The sequence below is a fragment of the Mustela nigripes genome, chromosome 10, assembly GCF_022355385.1.
Source record: "Mustela nigripes isolate SB6536 chromosome 10, MUSNIG.SB6536, whole genome shotgun sequence".
NCBI classification, from domain to species: domain Eukaryota; kingdom Metazoa; phylum Chordata; class Mammalia; order Carnivora; family Mustelidae; genus Mustela; species Mustela nigripes.
Genome location: NC_081566.1, coordinates 27613 through 47281, shown reverse-complemented (window position 1 = coordinate 47281; position 19669 = coordinate 27613).

The window sequence follows — 19669 nt, the reverse complement described above, 5'->3', positions numbered from 1 at the left end:
TCGCTTTCTCTGCTTCCCCACCTGGGATGTACTTGAGACTTTCTTGTAAAAGATCTTATTTTTAAGTAATCTCTACACCCACTGTGGGGCTCAAACTCACAACCCTGAGGTTAAGGGTCGCGCGCTCCCACGGAGCCAGCCAGGTGCCCCGTATCTGAGACTTTTTAAGACTTTTTTTTCATCTTGCTGATCTTTCTAACCCTTGTGTTACCTCAATGTTCTCCTCTTCATAATGACCAGTGTCATTGGGCCCTGTGAGCCCCACATGGAGTCTGGATCTTAGAAGACTGTCATTTATCTGAGGAGGCAGTAAGTAGTAGACCCTTGAACATTTGACTCAAAATTTGAACAAAATATCAGGATCCTAACTATCCTGAATCATTGTGAACACTGGCAGCCACTGCGCCCCGAGGAAGGCCTGCAGACAAGAGGAAGAGGCAGCCGGCCTGGGGTGCTTGGTGGCGTTGGGGTGGGGAAAGAACTATGTGAACGAGGGGCTCAGAGAGGCTGAGGGGTGGTGGAGAGGGACGTGAGGGCTGGTCGGATGCCAGCTTGGACAGTCCTCAGGTCTGCAAAGTGTGGCCCGCATGGGGCACACGCTGGCCCTCTGAGTAAGCATTACCTTTAAACCCATCCTGGGGTCCTACTACGGGGCCGGCTGCGCTGCGAGTTTTGTTCTGGGAGTGCTTTGTGCTCGGTACTTGCTTCCGAAAAACAGGTGATTATTGGTCTTGAGCAAAATTCCCTCTGTTTTGTGTTTTTGTTTCTTTTTGTATGTGATGGGCACTTCAGGCCAAAACAGAGAGAGAGACAGGGGTGAACAGGAAGAGAGAGAGAGAGACAGGATGACCACGCACCTGGAGTGACTGAGGGCAGAGGAGCCACCCCCCAGGACTGGGGACCCCAGGCCCCTAGCTGTGTGCTTCCTCAGGAGCGAAGCAACTTAACGATTCTCTTCATTTGAGATTGGGTCTCATCAGTCACCCAAGGAGGTAGTAAGGAATTCCTAAGGAAAATGACTGTAAATCTCAAATGAAAATGGGTTAGGCAGTAAATCTGATCTTGCACAGCCCAGCTGGCCATGAACGAGGGAGAACAGCAGCCTCCCATGGGAGTCACACAGGGAGATGCATGCATTTCTGCTGCCCAAAGGGGACCGGTGTGGGTGGCAGCAATCGGAGCCGCTTGGGGGAGGGGTGGAGAAGGAATTTGCATCTTGTGGCTTAATCAGATCTGAAACCTGACATCCTGTTTTCTGTAGGTTGGGCACACCAGTAACTGAAAGCCTCCCGTGACCATGGCCGGCCTCAGGAAGTGAGTGTCAACAGCCTTGCGGAGGGGAACCCCAGTCCTGGGTGGCCAGGCCTGCAAAGGGGTCCCCCTGCACCCCGAGCAAGACCCCGCCCTCCCTCTACCACAGTTCTAGAGCTCCAGACCTCACCCCTCCTCCTCTGAGACTTACCAACAGGAAGTTCAGTCGGCTGGAACACTCTGTTCCCTTGACATTTTTGTTTTAATTCTGCAGCTGTGTTTAAGGCTTCATGAATTCTCTGTCTGGCTCTGTCTCTTGGGTCTGTTTCTCTGCGTGGTGCTTTTTCTCTCACACGCATGCCCCGAGTCGTGGTTACCCTAAGGCTGGTAGGCCACCGTGGGAACTGGGGTTGGTAAGAAGGAAGTGGGGTGGGAAGAAAGCACTTGAGGGACTGTCCTAGTGGCCGCGGACGAGCTAAGGCAGGTGCCTCTGCTCAGGGATCCTTACTCGGGAGAAACTAGAAATGCTGGGGAGGCATTCCGACATTGGCGACACTGCACCTGCCCATACATCCTTCCTCACGCCTAGGTCTACCTCCCAGCCCAGCGGGCCGCACCTTCTCTTCTCCACGTTCCTGAGTGTCTGCTCGGCAGATGCCTTACTCACCCTCGTTCTCCCACAGGAAGCTTCTCTCCTGGCTTTTATCCCCCCTCAGCTTACCACTCAGGAAACCACACTCACCGTGATCGCCCTGTGGCCTCGGTCTCTGCCGGCTGCGCCTCACCAGTCCCTCGTGCTGAACGGCTCCATTCTGTTCGCAGAACATCCTTCTGAGACTCATCAGGCCCTTCTTTCTTCTTTCCCTCGTCCTGGTTTCTTTCCCTCCTACTGCCTCTCATTCACGTCTAGAGGGAAAAGACTCCAGACCCAGAGGCTGGGGTCTCTAAGACGCCCTCGCGGCTGCTGGCGATTGTTCTTCCTCCAAGTTCTTCTGCCGCAACAGACCCAAGAAGCGTGTCCTGCGTCCACAACAGTAGCTGGCCCGGCCAACACACATGCGTAAATGGCCGGCGTTTGTTCTATTTATTTATGTATTCATTTGTAAAGATTTTATGTACTTATTTGACAGAGAGAGAGAGAGAGAGAGAGAGTGAGCAGGGGGAGGAGCAGAGGGAGACAGAGAAGCAGACTCGCCGCTGAGCCGGGAGCCGGGATGTGGGTTCAGGGCTGGATCCCAGGCTGCTGGGATCATGACTCGAGCCAAAGGCAGATGCTTAACTGACGGAGCCACCCAGACCCCCCTGCCAGGGTTGGTTTTAAGGAGTACGTGAGGCAAATGACTTACAGTCACACAGACTGGGAACGTTTTGTCAATCACTTGAAGCTTAACACAGCTCATAATACAGGTATGGTCCCTTATGTCTCTGAAAACCACATCTAGAGAACCCATACACAGATCTGATGTCAATTCTGCATTTCCATACAGTAACAGTGAACAATCCAAGAAGGAAATTAAGACAGCAATCCCATTTGTTATGGCATTAAAAAAACAAACAAAAAAAACCTTAAGAGTACACTTAACCAAGGAAGTGGTAGATCTGTACCCTGAACAATATAAAACATTTTTTTAAAAGATTTTATTTATTTATTTGACAGACAGAGATCACAAGTAGGCAGAGAGGCAGGCAGGGAGAGAGAGGAGGAAGCAGGCTCTCTGTGGAGCAGAGAGCCGGACGTGGTGCTTGATCCCAGAACCTTGGGATCATGACCCAAGCCAAAGACAGAGGCTTTAACCCACTGAACCACCCAGGCTCCCCAAATATCTTTTTTTTTTTTTAAAGATTTTATTTATTTATTCGACAGACAGAGATCACAAGTAGGCAGAGACTCGGGCAGAGAGAGAGAGAGGGAAGCAGGCTCCCTGCTGAGCAGAGAGCTTGAGTGAGGAGCTCGATTCCAGGACCCTGGGATCATGACCTGAGCAGAGGTAGCGGTTTAACCCACTGAGCCACCCAGGCGCCCCCAGTATAAAACATTTTGCTGAAGAAACTAAGGAAGACACAAATAAATGGAAAGACGTTATGTGCTCGTCCATTGGAAGATTTAATATTGCTAAAATGTCTATATTACCCAAAGCTATTTACCGAGTCAATACACTTCCTTTTAAAATCCCAATGGCATTTTTTTCCAGAAATGGAAAAAAAAATCCTAAAATTCATATGGAATCTCAAATTGCCTGAATTATCAAAAAAGAAAAATCCTGAAAAACAAAAACAAAGTTGGAAGCCTCATACTTCCCGCATTCAAAACACATAACAATGTTACAGCAACCTAAACAGGTACTGGCATAAAGACAGACACATGGACTGATGGGGCAGAACAGAGAGCCCAGAAATCAACCTTTGCATGTGTGGTCAAGTGATCTTCAAGAGGATACCAAGACCACACAACAGGGAAAGGATAGCATCTTCAAAAAATGCCGCATTTGGACAATAGGATATTCACATGTGAAAGACCGAAGTTAGGACCTTACTTTACACTATATTTAAAAATTACATCAAAATGGACTAAAGACCTAAACATAAGACTTAAAACCATGAGAATTCCAGAAGAAAACACAGGGAAAACTTTCATGACATTGGACTTGGCAATGATTTATCAGACAGGACACCAAAAAACAGGAAACAAAAGCCAAAAATAGACAAACATCTACTACATAGACTACATCAAACTGTAAGACTTCTGCAAATTGATGGCAACAACCAACAGAGTGAAAGGCAATCTATGGAATGGGGGGAAATAATAGTAAATTATATATCTGTCCAGAAGGCGTAAAGAACTCCTACGACTGGGGCGCCTGGGTGGCTCAGTGGGTTAAGCCGCTGCCTTCGGCTCAGGTCATGATCTCGGGGTCCTGGGATCGAGTCCCACATCGGGCTCTCTGCTCAGCAGGGAGCCTGCTTCCTCCTCTCTCTCTGCCTGCCTCTCTGCCTACTTGTAATCTCTCTCTGTCAAATAAATAAATAAAATCTTTAAAAAAAAAAAAAAAAAAAGAACTCCTACGACTCAACCACAAAAAATGAAATAACTCAGTTGAAAAATGGGCAAAGGCTTGAATAGACATTCCTCAAAGAAGAAACACAAATGGCCAACAAGCATATGAAAAGATGCTTAACATCACTAACCGTCAGAGAAATGCAAGTTAGAATCACAATGAGATACCACCTTGCACTCATTAAGATAGCAATCATAAAAAAACACAAAATACAGAACACGAATGCTGGTGAGGATGTGGGGAAATTGGAACTATTGTGCTTTGCTGGTGGGAATGGAAAATGATGCAGTCATTGTGCAAAATGGCATGGAGTTTCCTCAAAAAACTAAAAATAAAGTTACTATATGATCCAGCAATCACACGTCTAGGTATATATCCCAAAGAATTTGAAACAGGATCTCAAATAGGTACTTGCACACCTATGCTTACTGCAGCATTATTCATGATTAGCCAAGAGGCGAAAGAAGCCCCCATATTCATTGCCAAATGAATGGAGAAAGGAAATGTGGGACATACATATATTCATTCCATGGAATATTAGTCAGTCTTAAAAAAGAAGGATCTGTCACCCGCTCTAACAGGTATGAGCCTTGAGGACATCATGAGTGAAACAAGTCAGTCACAAAAGGACAAATACTATGTGGTTGCACTTGTATAAGCTCTCTGGGGTAGTCCAAGCCACAGAAACAGAAAGAAGAATGGTGGTTGCCAGAGGTGGGGGAGGGAAGGGAGAATGGAGTTGTTATTCAGTTGGTATAATAGAGTTTCCATTTTGCAAGATGAGAAAGTTCTGGAGATCTGCTATACGACATTGCGGATATAGTTAACACCACTGAACTGTACGCTTAAAAACTGTTAAGAGGGTGGGTTTTATTTATTTTTATTTTAACCACAATTAAAACTAAAAAGATGTGGGGGTGGGGAGCAGAAACACAGAGGCCTGAATATGCTTAATCACAAATTAGCTTCACTGGTGCCACACCTGTGGGTTTATGTCAAAGACCAGGCCTATGACTACCTGAGTAAAAATACCTAAAAAAGCATATTTAGGGGGTGCCTGGGTGGCTCAGTGGGTTAAGCCTCTGCCTTCGGCTCAAGTCACGATCCCAGGGTCCTGGGATTGAGCCCCGCATCAGGCTCTCTGCTCAGCAGGGAACCTGCTTCCCCCTCTCTCCCTCCCTGCCTCTCTGCCTACTTGTGATCTCTGTCTGTCAAATAAGTAAATAAAATCTTAAAAAAAAAAAAAAAGCATATTTAGCACCAACCAGGAAAACACCTTTATAATCTCTAGGCTTCCAACTCTGTGCTTGTGAGAAGGGGTGTGTCCCCCACTAGTGAAAACTGGTGAACAGAGAAGCCAATCTCAGGCAGTCTCTTATGGAGATGCATAGAGTCTCCACATTCTGACAGAGCTGAACTGCCACTTGCTTTGCAAGGAGATGCTGACGGGGAGATGCTAGGATTCTCAGCCACAGATTGGGCTGAGCAGTGGTGATAGTGGTAGACATCCCATCAGGCTCTCTGCGCCATGACTTGAACCGCTGAAGCCATGGACGTAAGCCCCCGTGGAGTGGACCAAGAGGAGGACATGATGACAGTGCATGTCTGTGGGTTGGTGGGGGGCCATACATGGGCGTGGGCGGAGTGGAGGGGAAGGGACGCACGCTTCAGATCTCAGCTTGCAGAGAAGGGACAGGACGCCACGGGCCTCCTGAGGTGATGTGAGGGAGAGGGCCCAGAGCCACCTACGAGGCGATGTTTGCCAAAGTCACTAAAAACCCAGCCAGAGTCTAATCATGCTTCTAGTTTAACTCCCAATTTAGAGGAACTATAGCATATGGTTCATGTATGACCCATGAAGACTTAATCAGAAAAACCCGGAATAGGGTTTTCTGTAGAGCAAATGAGCTGGTTTCTTCTACAAATAAGTGATGTTTTAAAAAAAGTAAAGAAAGGGAAAGAAGGAATTGTTCTAAACTGAAAGAGACCTAAGAAATGTCTGGAAACAATGTGCAGACCTTCGCTGCATCCTGATTCAGACACGACAGTGGTTTTGAGACAGTTGGGAAAATTTGGACACAGATGGTGTGTAGAAATCTGTATAACTTTTCTTAGGTGTGATAGTGATGTTAAATGCAAAGGTTATTATGTGTCAGAGGCGTGTACCCACGTACTCACGGCTGAACTTCAGAGGCCTAAGATTTGCTTTAAAATATTCCAGGGGCGCCTGGGTGGCTCAGTGGGTTAAACATCTGCGTTTGGCTCAGGTTGTGATCTCGGGGCCCTGGGATCAAGCCCCACATCAGACTCCTGGCTCAGCAGGAAGCCTGCTTCTCCTTCTCTCTCTGCCTTTCCCTCGAGCTTGTGCTTGAACTCTCTTTCTCTCATTCTCTCTCAAATAAATAAAATCTTAAAAAAAAAAAGTCCAGAAAATAAATGGTTAGGGGATGGACAATGGTTAGGGGATGGATTAGGAGTGCGCTCGGCACTGCTGGAACAGCGTGGCATGTGGGAATTCTCTCTGAGTTTGTTTACAAATTTCCAGAATAACCGGGAGACAGTGAACCCAGCTGACTAGGTATCCTAAATAGATCTTGGCATAGAAGGCAGAAGGGACACTGATCACTCTGAGATCGAGAAACACATCCTGAGTTGTTCATAGGTTTGCTTAATGGCCGTCTCCTTCATGTGGCTGGGGGAGAGTCAGCTCCATGACCCAGCAATCCACACCTAGCCAAAGTCCCAAACAGGTGGCTCTGTCCCAGACAGGTACAAGAATGTTCACATCAGACGTATCCATCGTAGTACAAAACAGGAACCACCCAAATGTTGAAGGACAGATCAATGGTTGTGTATCATTCACACACACACAAATGTCACTCAGCAGTAAAGAGAAAGAGATGCCTGACACGCACAACACGTATGGCTGAGCAGAACCAGACACAGAATACAGGTGTGACCTTCAAGAACACACACAGCCACGTGAGGAGACAGAGGCCAGGATGCCAGCTGTCCCTGGGTAGTGGTATTGACTGGGAAGGGGCACAGGGACCCCTTGAGGAAATGGAAACATCTTCTGTCTCGATCTGAGGGCCAGTGTATGTGAACGTAACAACGCACCAACCTGCACATGGTGACCAGCCTGCTCCGGGGGGTGCCTGTGGGATGCAGTTGGTTGAGGAGCTACATCTGACTCAGGTCATGATCCTGGGGTCCCAGGATCGAGCCACAAATCAGGCTCCCTGCTCAGTGAGTTGCCGGCTTCTCCCTCTCCCTCTGCTGCTCCCCCTGCTTCTCAAATAAACAAAATACATAGAAAATACAAAAAAAAGGTCAGTGTGCTTTGTGCATTCTAGGGTATGTAAAACAATTTTATTTAAAAAAAATTTTTAAAAATCTCATTAATTTATTTGAGAGAGAAATAGCACAGGAAGAGAAGGTCAGAGGGAGAAGCAGATGCCCCACTGAGCAAGGAGCCGGAAATGGGGCTCGATCCCAAGACCCTGGATCATGACCTGAGCCAAAGGCAGACACTTAACTGACTGAGCCACCCAGGTGCCCCTAAAACTCAATTTTAAAAACAATTTTTAAAAATAGGAAAAGAGGGGCTCCTGGGTGGCTCAGTCATTTAAGTGTCAGACTCTTGATTTCATTCAGGTCATAATCTCAGGGTCCTGAGACTGAGCTCTCTGTCTGTCTCACACTCAGTGAGGAGCCTGCCCCTCTCGCTCTCTCAAAGATAAATAAATAAATAAACAAACAAATAAACAAACTTCTTTTAAAAATAAAAATAAATAAAAACAGGAAAAGAAAGAAAAAAAAATAACCCCTTGAATTGTTTGCTATTTCCAAGAGAGACCCAAGAGATGGTGTAATTTAAGATAATTTTAAGGTTTAAAAACAACTACGTTCCTGACTCTGACAGCAAGTCTCTTCTGAGGAAAATGCTGCTTGGAATGTCCTATAGTCCTGGGGTCAGGGAAAGGGTTCCAGTTGTGCACCCGACTTCCATCCTGCAATTTTGCCCTCTTGCAAAGGACATCAGCCCTACCCAGCTGTTTGCCCCAGTAGCAATTAAAGAACCCATTCTTTCTTCTATTTTAATTTTTTGCTGAAAACATTCATGGCAAATCCCTAATCACCACCAGTTCAATACACCAAGCCAAATGAAGATGTCATGGACAAAATAAGGAGCGAGCGGCCAGCAAAGAAGAAATGATTCGTTGTCCAGGACTTCCTTTTGGGACAGGGAGGGGTTGAGGGGCGGGTGTGGGTGTTTTGGGGGGTTGCTGGGTGCAGGGTTCTGTAAACAGGGCCGGGCATCCAGTGAGAAGACTTGGGGTCCAGGCTGGCTGTTCCTCTGACTACTTAGGTATCCAGGGGCGGGTCATGGATCCTGGCCATGTCAGCAGAGACATGATTCAGACCTAACCTGGAACAGAGGGGAGGGTTTGAAAGACATCACGGATATCGTATTGATCAGCTAGGACTGGTATTCGGGGGTAAGATGGAGTTGCTGAAAAGAAGTAAAACTTTCAAGGGCACCTGGGTGGCTCAGTGGGTTAAAGTCTCTGCTTTCAGCTCAGGTCATGATCCCAGGGTCCTGGGATTGAGCCCCGCATCGGGCTCTCTGCTCAGCAGGGAGCCTGCTTCCTCCTCTCTCTCTGCTGCCTCTCTGCCTACTTGTGATCTCTGTCTGTCAAATAAATAAATAAAATCTTTAAAAAAAAAAAAAAGAAGTAAAACTTTTAGAGGACGGTTGCCAGATTTATTGAACAAAAACACAAGATAGATGCCCAGATACATTTCAATTTCAGATCATCGATGAATAATTTTTAGTCTTAATGTGTCCTGTGCAATAATTCATCTAACGTTCCAGTTGAACTGGGGGTCCTGGATTTTCTCTGGTAACTCGATTTCAGAATTCCCTAAAATACAAGTCTGATTTGCTTAAACCTCTACTACCTTAATTTGATCTCCCAGGTAGATAATCCTCCTGGAAAGAGACTGCATTTGCTAGTTAAAAAGAGTCTTTGGGGAGCACCTGTGTGGCTCAGTTGGTTAAGGGTCTGCCTTTGTCTCAGGTCATGATCTGAGGGTCCTGGGATCGAGTCCCACATGGAGTCCCCCACTGTGGCCCCCGGAGGGTCCCTGCTCAATGGGGAGTCTGCTTCTCCCTCTCCCTCTGCCCCCTTCCCCCGACCACTCATGCTCTCTCTCTCAAATAAATAAATAAAATCTTTAAATAAAACAAAATTTTAAAAAACCACCCCCACAATAAAAAAAGAGTATTTGGGTCCATTGAGCAACCCTAGTTTTCCTTTTCAACTGGCAAATGAGCCCAGTGAAGAGTGTTTTCCAGCACCACCTTTATTTCAGCCATGTGACCCACCTGTGCTGTCATTTACTCGGCATGTTTTTAGACCTATGTTAAATTTGCTCCATTTTAAAATCAGTCTTGTCCTACGTAATCGTATCCATGAAATCCTCAGTTTAGTGTGCTAGTTTTTTTCTGTACTAATAAAATAAACAATTGACGATAAAATAACTCTTTTTTTACCTCCCCATGCTACAGAAAGCATACTCGCTTCGGGAAACTGCAGTGGATGGGGAGAGCTGGGCCGGGGCTGGGCTGGTCTGATTCCGACCCTACGGGCCCAGAGACCCAGTCACTGTCCAGACGGAGGAAGCCGTCCCGGTGCACTTGCAAGCCTGCCCTTGACAATTCTAGATTAGGAGGAGACCGAGAAGCCCCTGATAAGAAATGGGCAGTTCGGACTGCAGCTCAGTCCAGGGTCTCCTGTCTGCTCTGCTCAAGACAAGCTGCGTGGGGACGGGTGAGTGCCAAGAACTTGGCTTTAAATTAGTTGGGCTGAGACATGACCTCCCCAGGGGAGCAGCTCCTCTCCCCAGGGACTGTAAGCTGATATCCAAGAAGACTGGCTCTGAGATTTGGACACAGACTGCGATCTACCTGCACAAATGTCTAATTGTTCCTGATTTGTTCGGAAAGCTTCTCCTGATACTTGGTAGCAGCTCAGGTCGGGGTCAGTCCCTGAGCGTCCAACAGAGAGATTTTCCCAGGTTTCTTGATGGAGACTAGAGCCATTGGAATTGGGGCACCTTGAACTCCAACTAGCCGGCCATTTTTGCCCAGACACCCCTAACCCCAAAGGTCATGCCAAGAGCCCAGAGGCTCTGATTGTGATTTCACCACCTCAGCTAATAATGGCCCTTATTGTTGTGTTTTCCAAATGCCACAAGGCTCCTTTCTCTCAGGTTTCACGGATCCACCCTGCTTGTAAAAAGACCCCTGGATCGTGTCAGCATTCATCTGGGCCCTCTCTCTGCTTATCAAAGTCCAGACCCTTTGGTGTGGGCTGACGGATGCCTGGTGTGCTTTTCCAAGGTGGGCTAGTGAGACAGAAGACAGCAGAGGTGAGAGAGGTGAGTGCAGTAAAAGTGAGGCTACTGTATCAAGAAGACAAAAACACAGTAGCTTACACTAACTTATTTCTCTCATGCCAGATTTCAGGTGAGTAGTTCAGAGGTGCTCCACTCCAAATGGCTTCCTCAGCTCCGGCCCTCACATTCTGTATCCTCGCCATCAGGAAGGAGGAGAGCACAGGCTTTTGTTTTAAGGGGCTGGCCTGGTAGAGTGCACATACCGCTTCTACTTCTCTTTCACGTTGGCCCAAGCATAACTACATGGACAGCCATAGCTGCCAGGCAAACTGGGAGACACAGTCTTTAGCTGAGTTGCAGGTGCCCAGTAAGAATTTTTCTTCCTGTAGAAAAGGAGAACAGACATGGGGTGGGACACGTGACCGCCACAGTAACTCTGGGAAGCTCTTGCACGGATTGAGAGGCCATTTATGTTTTTTTTAAGAAGTCGAGATTCAGGGTGCCTGGGAGGCTCTGTGGGTCACAGCTTCTGCCTTCGGCTCAGGTCATGATCTTGGTCCTGGGATCGAGCCCTGCGTGGCGGCGGGGGCGGGGGGGTCTCTGCTCAGCGGGGAGCCTGCTTCCCCCTCTCTCTGCCTGCTTCTCTGCCTCTTATGATCTCTGTCAAATAAATAAATTAAATTAAAAAAAGAAGACTCTGTCTTCTCCATTGGTTTCTAAGCTCCTGAAGGAAGGAAGGAAGGAAAACTTTTCTCAGCATCTTTTCTGTCACAGGAACATAAAGAACTTGCCAGCATTTGGCCCTCACCCAACCTCACTGCCAGAGGGTATCGGGACTTCCTTTTTGACGGACGAGGAGGCGGAGGTTGGTCTCCGTGCTCAGGACGACACAGCCATTAGCAGAGGAGTCAAGCTCTGAACCAGGACCTATGACACCGAGTCCAGCTCTTTTTATAATGCCGCAATTATTTTTATGACAGTTGAGGGTGGAAGGGTAGAAGTCGGCTGGTTGGTCACTGGATCCTCCTCTAGGCACGACTAGCATGACCTCCTATCTGCCACAAGGACCCAAAAGAGTTAGAATAAACTCTTTTTCAGCTTTTCATCTCTGACAGTGCACAGCATAGTACCTGACATGTGAAACAGGTCATTATGGTATTTACTGGACATACCTGAGTTGTTGGATTGATATTTTTAGAAGAATCATCATTGCATTCCAAGAGGCCTTGCAAAGTCTTCATGGGGCTGGGGTCCTTCTGCAGACACAGCAAACAAGTGAAATCAAGGAAAGGGGTTTTTGGACGCCACTGTTCATGCCCAGATTCCTGGCAGGCCCTGAGCACGAGGTCACCAGTGCTCCACTGTGTCTGGTGTCTGAGTCGCGCTCAGTCTTGAACCCATGGCTGAAGGAGATGGCAGCTTCCGGCAGGCATCCCTGAGAAGAGAGAATTTCCCCTGAGGTTTGCGCATGGCGACCATCCATCCTGGATTTTCTGGCACGGTCCCAATTTTATGTCTTTTGTTCAGAAGGCACGTGCCTGGTGGGGTAACGTGTCCTGTTCTTGAATTTGGAAAATATGGTCACCGCAGGCACGTGGAAGGTGCCTTTTATTGCCTCCTGCTGTAGCTCAAAAGTAGAGGGGTGAGACTGCCCAGGGGAGCAGCTTTAGCCCAGCGAAGGGGGGACGCCAGGGCTCGGGAGTCATTCTGTTATCCTGCTGAGGTCAGGAAGCTTCCCTTAGAGAGCCACCTGGAGCAGGGCTGCATCCCGAGAACTGGGTTCTGGAAAAGCTACAGAAAGTGATAACAGGAAAGAAAACAAGCAGAGGCAGAAACTGCCCTTTGGATCTCATTGCACAAAGGAAGGAGGTGACCCAAGGGCTCCTTGTGACACAGGAAGAGCACATTTGGGGAAGTGAGAGCTCTCTCTGCAGGTCCTTCAGATTTGAGGCCAACGGTAGGTGGCCCCAGGGCAAGCATGAGGTTCTTCTGCGGTTCTGGCTCTTTCCACACCTGGGTGGGGTCAGTGCTGGGTAAGGGTGCCTCTCACAAGCACTGTGAAACTAAGTCAAGAGCCTATTTGGCTTCTAGGGTCAGTCCATTCCCATCTCCCCAGTCCCCACGCTGCCTACCCTTCAGTCCCCAGCCTGTCTGGGGGCTCCTGAGGGCTGGGCTTTGTGCTAGGACTCAGGAGACCCGGGGTCTTATGGGGATTCACTAATCAGCTCTAAAACCTGGGGCGCATCACTTTCCCCCTCTGATCCCTGTTTTCTTGCCCATTGGAGGAGGACCCCCAGCGGCTGGCCGAGCTACGGAGCGCTTACCCCTCGCAAGACCCTTGCTTTGCTCCGAGGGGAACCCAACGGGCCGACTGCACACGAGGGCAGCTCGACAGTGTCCGCTTCCCTCAGTCCAGTAAATGGTTTTCGATTCTGCCACCTCCTTCCTTGCTTCGGTCATTCAGTCCGACGCCTACTGAGCCCCATCGTCCGCCAGCCCCGCTACCTGCAAGCTAGTGTTGCTCCTGCCTGTCGAGTCCCTCGAATGTGTCACGGGCTGTCTTGCCTGCTTTAGAGAGACCCTCTACCCCATTTAATAACCCTCCCCCCCACACACACACTTGCAGTTATAGGAGATGATACTTCCCTTTTTGGACTGAGAGGGGTTTAAGCAACTTGCTCCCTAACCCTTGAGTCAGACTCTGGTCGTGGTGTCTTGATACACTAATTCTGTTGCTACAGAGACACAGGACATGCAGTTAGTTGGTTTCTGATCTTAAGGAGCTTCCAGCCAGCAGCCCTGTGGTGGAAGGCCAGCCCCGGACATTAGAACATGTCCCACCCATTCCGGAAAACCTGGTGACCCTAGTACACACAGCCAAAACTTCTTTTCCCTGGAGGCTCCCAGCCCCAAGTCCCACAGACCTAGTTTCCCACAAGAACATAAACTGTAGGATCAGCGCCCTCGTGCGTCAGAAAAACAACCTACGTTTGAACTGTGAAGCCCTTTAGTTTTCACTTTTTTTCCCTTCCCTTCTGTGTCTTTGAAACAAGTTGGGGAGAAATGACAGCCACCTGCTAACGGGCAGAACCTGACCCAGAGGCACACGACTAAGTGCTAGGACCAGCAGGAGCGCACAAAGGGGAGTGATCTTGGCACACTCCTTCGCTGAGTGACTTGAGGTCCTGTGTTAGCCTGGAAAATCAAAACTTCGATCGTTCCAATCTGAGAATGATCCTTGCTTCTTTACATGTTCCCTTTCTTCCTTTATACTTGCTTTTTCATTTATTTTCTCCTTTTCTTGTTTTCCATTCATTTGCTTTTTCCTTCTTCTCTACTCTCCCTAACTACTCCTAGGAACAGCTATATTTCCCTATAAAACATAACATTTTTATTTCTCTCTTACCTGTTATTCAAGAAGTTTGCCTCTTGGTTTGGAAGGTGTGTTTTGGTGGAGAGGGTGCGCGGCGAGGGAAGCGCTGCTATGGCAGAGAATCCGACTCGGAAGGAGAAGCTCTGGGTTTGCCTCCACCTGCCCATCCCTCTCTGCTGCTTGCGGGGTGACTAGCAGTGAGTTTTAAAGCACAGGCCGTGCAAATGACACGCTGTGTAAGTTGGGCCATAGGAGGTCAGAGACCACATGTGATCCTGTAAAGGCCGGGGTGAGCGTGGCACAGAGCGACACTGGCCTTGCGTTGGCTCCGGTGGGTCGCGATACGTGTCCTTGCGGAGTCTCTCAGAAACCAAGGCAGAGGGGAACGCGCACTTAGGATTCGCGTCGACCGTACTCCTCAGGTGAAAACAAACGGTTGCTCTTTGGAAGGACTGTGCGTCCTGAGATCCAGACTGGACGAATTCTGCTACACTGTGAGACCAAAGGCCCTGCCACGTTCCCACTAACAAACGTCCTCTGTGTTTCTTATAACAATGCTCCAAGCCAGGCTGATGTGTCACTCCAGGGTACAGTTCAGTAAAAACAAAACCAAATGGGGTTGGGGGGTGGGGGGAGCAATATTATCCAAGCACAATTCTCTGCTACTTTGCTACATTTCAAGGATAAACTTCAGAATTATTACAGGAATGAGTGGACTGCATTTTCCTGGGTGATGCACCACCGCCCATTTTATTTCTCCTGACTGGGATTTTGATAAAACCGAACAAGGCAGAATAGGAGTTTGTGATCTCTCGAAAGAACCTGCATTACGGATAAAAAGAAAATTGTTGTGCTTTTAATGACTAAAGGGGAGAACAGAGTTTAGGGTTTTCTCCAGACTCACGGCTGGCTGGTGCCTCACTCCACCTCAGCAGAGGAAATCAAAGTACCGAGAAGCTGGCACCAAAATCTCTTTCAGAAAACAGTTTGAGGTCTACTCCAGCTTTTGAAAGAAAGGAAGAAAGAGGCACCAAAAAACTGTCAAACTTTCATGTGTGCAGGACCTACTAAGATACTTGTTTAAAATGCAGAGCCCGGGGACCCACCCCCACAGATTTTGGTCTCACTGTTCTAAAGTGGATCAGTGAATGTGCGTTTTAAACTCAGGAAACAGTTGGAATGCGGCTCTGACGTATCTAGTCGGGAACAGGGATTCAAGGCAGATGCTCGTGGCCATTCACTTGGACAAAAATCTCACCATAAAACTCATTGACTGATGTTAATTTTAAACTATAGTTTCCTGGTAAATCCTGTGGGACAAATTAGTTTAGAATGGTGCCCCGCTCCCAGGAACTCAATGTTCTAACCTGATGCATAGAATTGCCAATATAAAGCAACTTTATGTGCAAGATATTTGTCAAAACTGATTTTAGAATAGATCAACTCAAGTCAGTAGGTCACTTACGGTTAGGTTTGTCGGCACGACAGAAAAATCACAGTGGGGGTGCCTGGGTGGCTCAGTCATTAAGCATCTGCCTTTGGCTCCGATCATGATCTCAGGGTCCTGGGATCGAGCCCTGCATCCGGCTCCCTGCTCAGCGGGAAGCCTGCTTCTCCCTCACCAGCTCCCCTGGCTTGTGTTCCCTCTCTCGCTATCACTCTCTGTCATAAATAAATAAAATCTAAAAAACAAAGTAAAAAAAAAGTGTGTGTGTGTATACATATATATGTACATATATACACATATGCATATACTGTGATTAAAAAATATCTATCTGTCTATCAGAGTGGCTTAAAGAAAGATCAGTTCTGTCTCCCAGAAATGAGTGCCAGAGACTGGCAGTGCTGGGCTGGTCACATGCAGTGCTCTGCTACGTGGGGACCCAGCTCCTTCCACTGTACGGATGCCCAGCATACGGCTGGAGGTAGCTGCTGGAAGTCTGGTCATAGTTCCACACTACAGAGACCAGGAAAGAAGAGGGTGAAGACTGACAGCTCTCTTCCCTTTAAGGAGACTTTCCAAGTTTGTACTCAGCATATCTGCTTCCATGTCATTGCCCAGAACTTAGTCTCATGGCCATATCTGGCTGTGAGGATTTGAAGGTCTGGGGAAATGTATTCTTTATTTTAGGTGGTCATGTGCCCAGCTAAATTTGGAGGTTGATGACAAGAGGAAGAAGCTGGAAGTGGGTATTGGGGGACATCTCCCAGTCTCTGCCATGGTCATTTGTGGACACAGATTAGGTGACAAGGTCAATCATTGGTTGAAGCGAGTTCTAGTGGGCAACATCAAAACCATATCACCTCTTTTAGGAAAAATGTGCCTTTCTGAGCTCAAGAACAGACACTCATGCTTCCTTCTCATCTCAGAGCAAAAGCAGTTCACGAGATACACACTGTAAAGGTGATGTGTCAAAATCCTTCTGCTTGTTTCCATTCTTGCCGTTTTAAAAATTCTACATGTGTCACACGACTGTGACACATGCAAGAGCACAGAAGATACAAAAGTTCAAGTTCCTGCTGCCACAGCCCCCAGCCCCGTCCTACCTCAGGGCAGTCTTGGGGACACCTGGGGACCAGTCGAGATTGGGGACACTTGGGGACCAGGCAAGATTATGTCGCCCACTCATCCTTGTTACTCTTTATGTTTACCCCGACTCCTATTTTGTTTTGTTCTGTACCAGTGTGGGGTTCCGGTGGGGTTTATCACAAGGAGGGAGGCTGGAGTCAAAGATTACAGATGTTAGAGTGTTCAAAGGGCTTGAGAAATTGCAATGGGTTCTCACAAGTAATTCCTTGGTATATAAACCAGGAAACGTAAATGGGACTAGGGTTGCCCACCCCCCACTTGACTAAAAGAATTTTCTTTATTTTGTAATACCGGGTGGCTGGACAACACCAGCAGGCCTCTCTGCCAAAGAGAAGGCTCAGGGGAACGGAGGACATTTTTTCCTTTTTGATTTGCTTATTTATTTATCTAATAACACCCTGTTGTACGAGAGGCTCAGGGTGGTCAAAAGTACAAAAACATTGACATTAAGGTCAAAAGATGGAAAAGGCAAGGTTGTGAGTCTTGTACCCGTGGGCCAAGTGGGTGACAGAATGAGGAGGTCACACCCTTTCTAAGGGACAGTAGCTCATGCTTCAGGCCTAGGCCACCTGATCTAGTTCCTTAGAGGATGGCAGAAAAGTGGATTTTCTGATTTATAACTTTCAGAAACTCCATCCTTAAAAAGCTTCAAGTTGGAATCTCAGAGGTTGGAAGCCAGTTGGTGGTTTTCCTCAGAGAGGTGGGGAAAACCAGGAGGAGACGTGAGCATAATGGCCTGGAATGTTCTGAGTCTTCATCTAGGCTGGTTCCATGGGTGTGTGTAGCCCTTGGTCATTTAATGGGTCCACACACAGATGTGTGCCTTTCTTCTCAGATGAAAATGTAAAAGGTAAATTAATGCCACAGTAACCACAGACTGGCCAAAGTACGTCTCTAGCCTGGATTTGATCGGCGGGACATGTTTCATCTTCTGAAACAAGACCGAAATGGAAGTTAGGTTGTCAGCCTGGAAGGGCAGGTCCCAGGGGCCAAGAGAGAGGAACAGGAAGCAGAGGTCCACTTGGGGCTTCCCAGCAGCCAAAGCAAACGGGAAAATGAAAAATACAGTCATTTACATGGTTTGTCAGGCCAAGGAGAGAAAAAGATAAATGGACACCCCCCAAAAAACAGTCCTCGGCACACAAAACAGACAGAACATCTGTGGTTTTTTTTTCTTTTTTTTAATCCCTGGGTGAAAGAGGTTTTATTTTTAGGCTCTGGCTTGTTTTATGTTTTTTGGCTTCCTGGGCTAGGAAAAGAAATTTCTTTTTCGTGCAAAAGTAAGTATGTTATATAAATGTATAGAGATATTTTTTATATGTGTAATATCTAAACTAGACTATTGCCACTACCTCCCACACGGCCAGTGGGATTTCTTCTCAGCCTCCGGCCTCCCCACGAGACGTCAGAGTATCCTAAATTTTGTGTTCTAAATTCTTTGGCTTTTTAAAGACTTTTTATTTATTTATTTGAGAGAGAGAGAAAGAGAGAGAGGTAGAGAAAGCACAACAGGGGAGGAACGGGGGGGGGGGGCGCAGGCCCCCCGCTGAGCAGGGAGCCCAATGTGGGGCTCGATCCCAGGACCCCAGGATCATGACCTGAGCTGAAGGCAGCTGCTTACCTATGGAGCCCCCCAGGCGCCCCTACTATTTCTCTTATTTTTAATTGAGGTAATAGGCAAAAGTTCAAAGCATGCCTGCGGATACGGAAGTGTGTGCTACGTGTGCGTGCCGGCGCCTACTTGCAGATAAGTGAAGGAAGCAAGGGAGGAATGAAGGTCATTCCCATAGTTTTCTTTTTTTAAAGCTGCATTCTCTTGCTGTCAAGCCGGCAGTCACACTCCTTGGTATTCACCCAAAGGATCCGAAAACTTCTGTCCACACAAAAACCTGCTCACAGATGTTTATAGCAGCTTGATTGATGATTGCCAAAACTTGGATGCAACCAAAATATTCTTCAGTGGATAAATGAACAAATCAGCAGTGGCCCACCCACATAATGCAATCTTGTCCAGTGCTAAAAATAAAGGAGTTATCAAGCCTTGAGAAGGCATGGAGGAACTTTAAATGCAAATTACAAAATGAAAGAAGCCCACCTAAAAACTACGCACTTTTTACGACCCAAACTATCCGACACTGCAAGAAAGGCAAAATGGTAGAGACATTAGAGAGATGAGTGGTTGCCAGGGGTCCGGAGGCTGGGGATGAGGGACAGGGACGGATGCGCAGGTGGGGCCCGGAGGATTCTGAGGCAGTGGCGGGACTCTGTAGAGCTCCATAATGGTGGAGACGTGTCATTATACACCTGTCTAAACCCATGGAAAGTCCAACACTAAGAGAGAACCCTAATGTAAACTACGGACTTTGGGGGATTAGACGTGTTAGTGTGGGTTCATTGATTGTAACAAATGTGGCATGCTGGTGGGGATGTTGAGATGGGAGAGGCTGTGCCTGTGTGGGGCGGCAGGTAAATGGGAAATCACTGTTCCCGTCAATTTTGCTGTGAACCTAAAACTGCTCTAAAAAGAAGTTTTTTTTTTTTTTTTTTTTTTTTTTTGGAAGGCAGACGGCTACACACAGTGCCTCATTTGGATGTGTCTGGAGTCTCGGAAACTTGACTCCCCTAGGTTCTCCTCCAAAGGGACCTCGAGAGCTTGTTTGGAGGGTCTAGCAGGGGACATAGCTACTTGTATACCCTCAACCTTGGGGCGCCTGGGTGGCTCAGTCGTTAAGCGTCCGCCTTGGCTCAGGTCATGTTCCCAGGATCCTGGGATCGAGCCCCGCACTGGGCTCCCTGCTCAGCTCCGTCTCCCTCTGCCCTCCCCTTATTCATGCACGCCCCCCCTCTCAAAAAAATAAAAAAATAAACTCTTTTAAAAAGATATAATAAAAGGTAAAGATGAATAACCAGGTGAAAGGTGTACAGGCAAGATCCAGGAGGGCGTCGAGCATACACTCTTCTGTCCCCGTGGGGTTTGGGGCGCTTCTGGCTTAT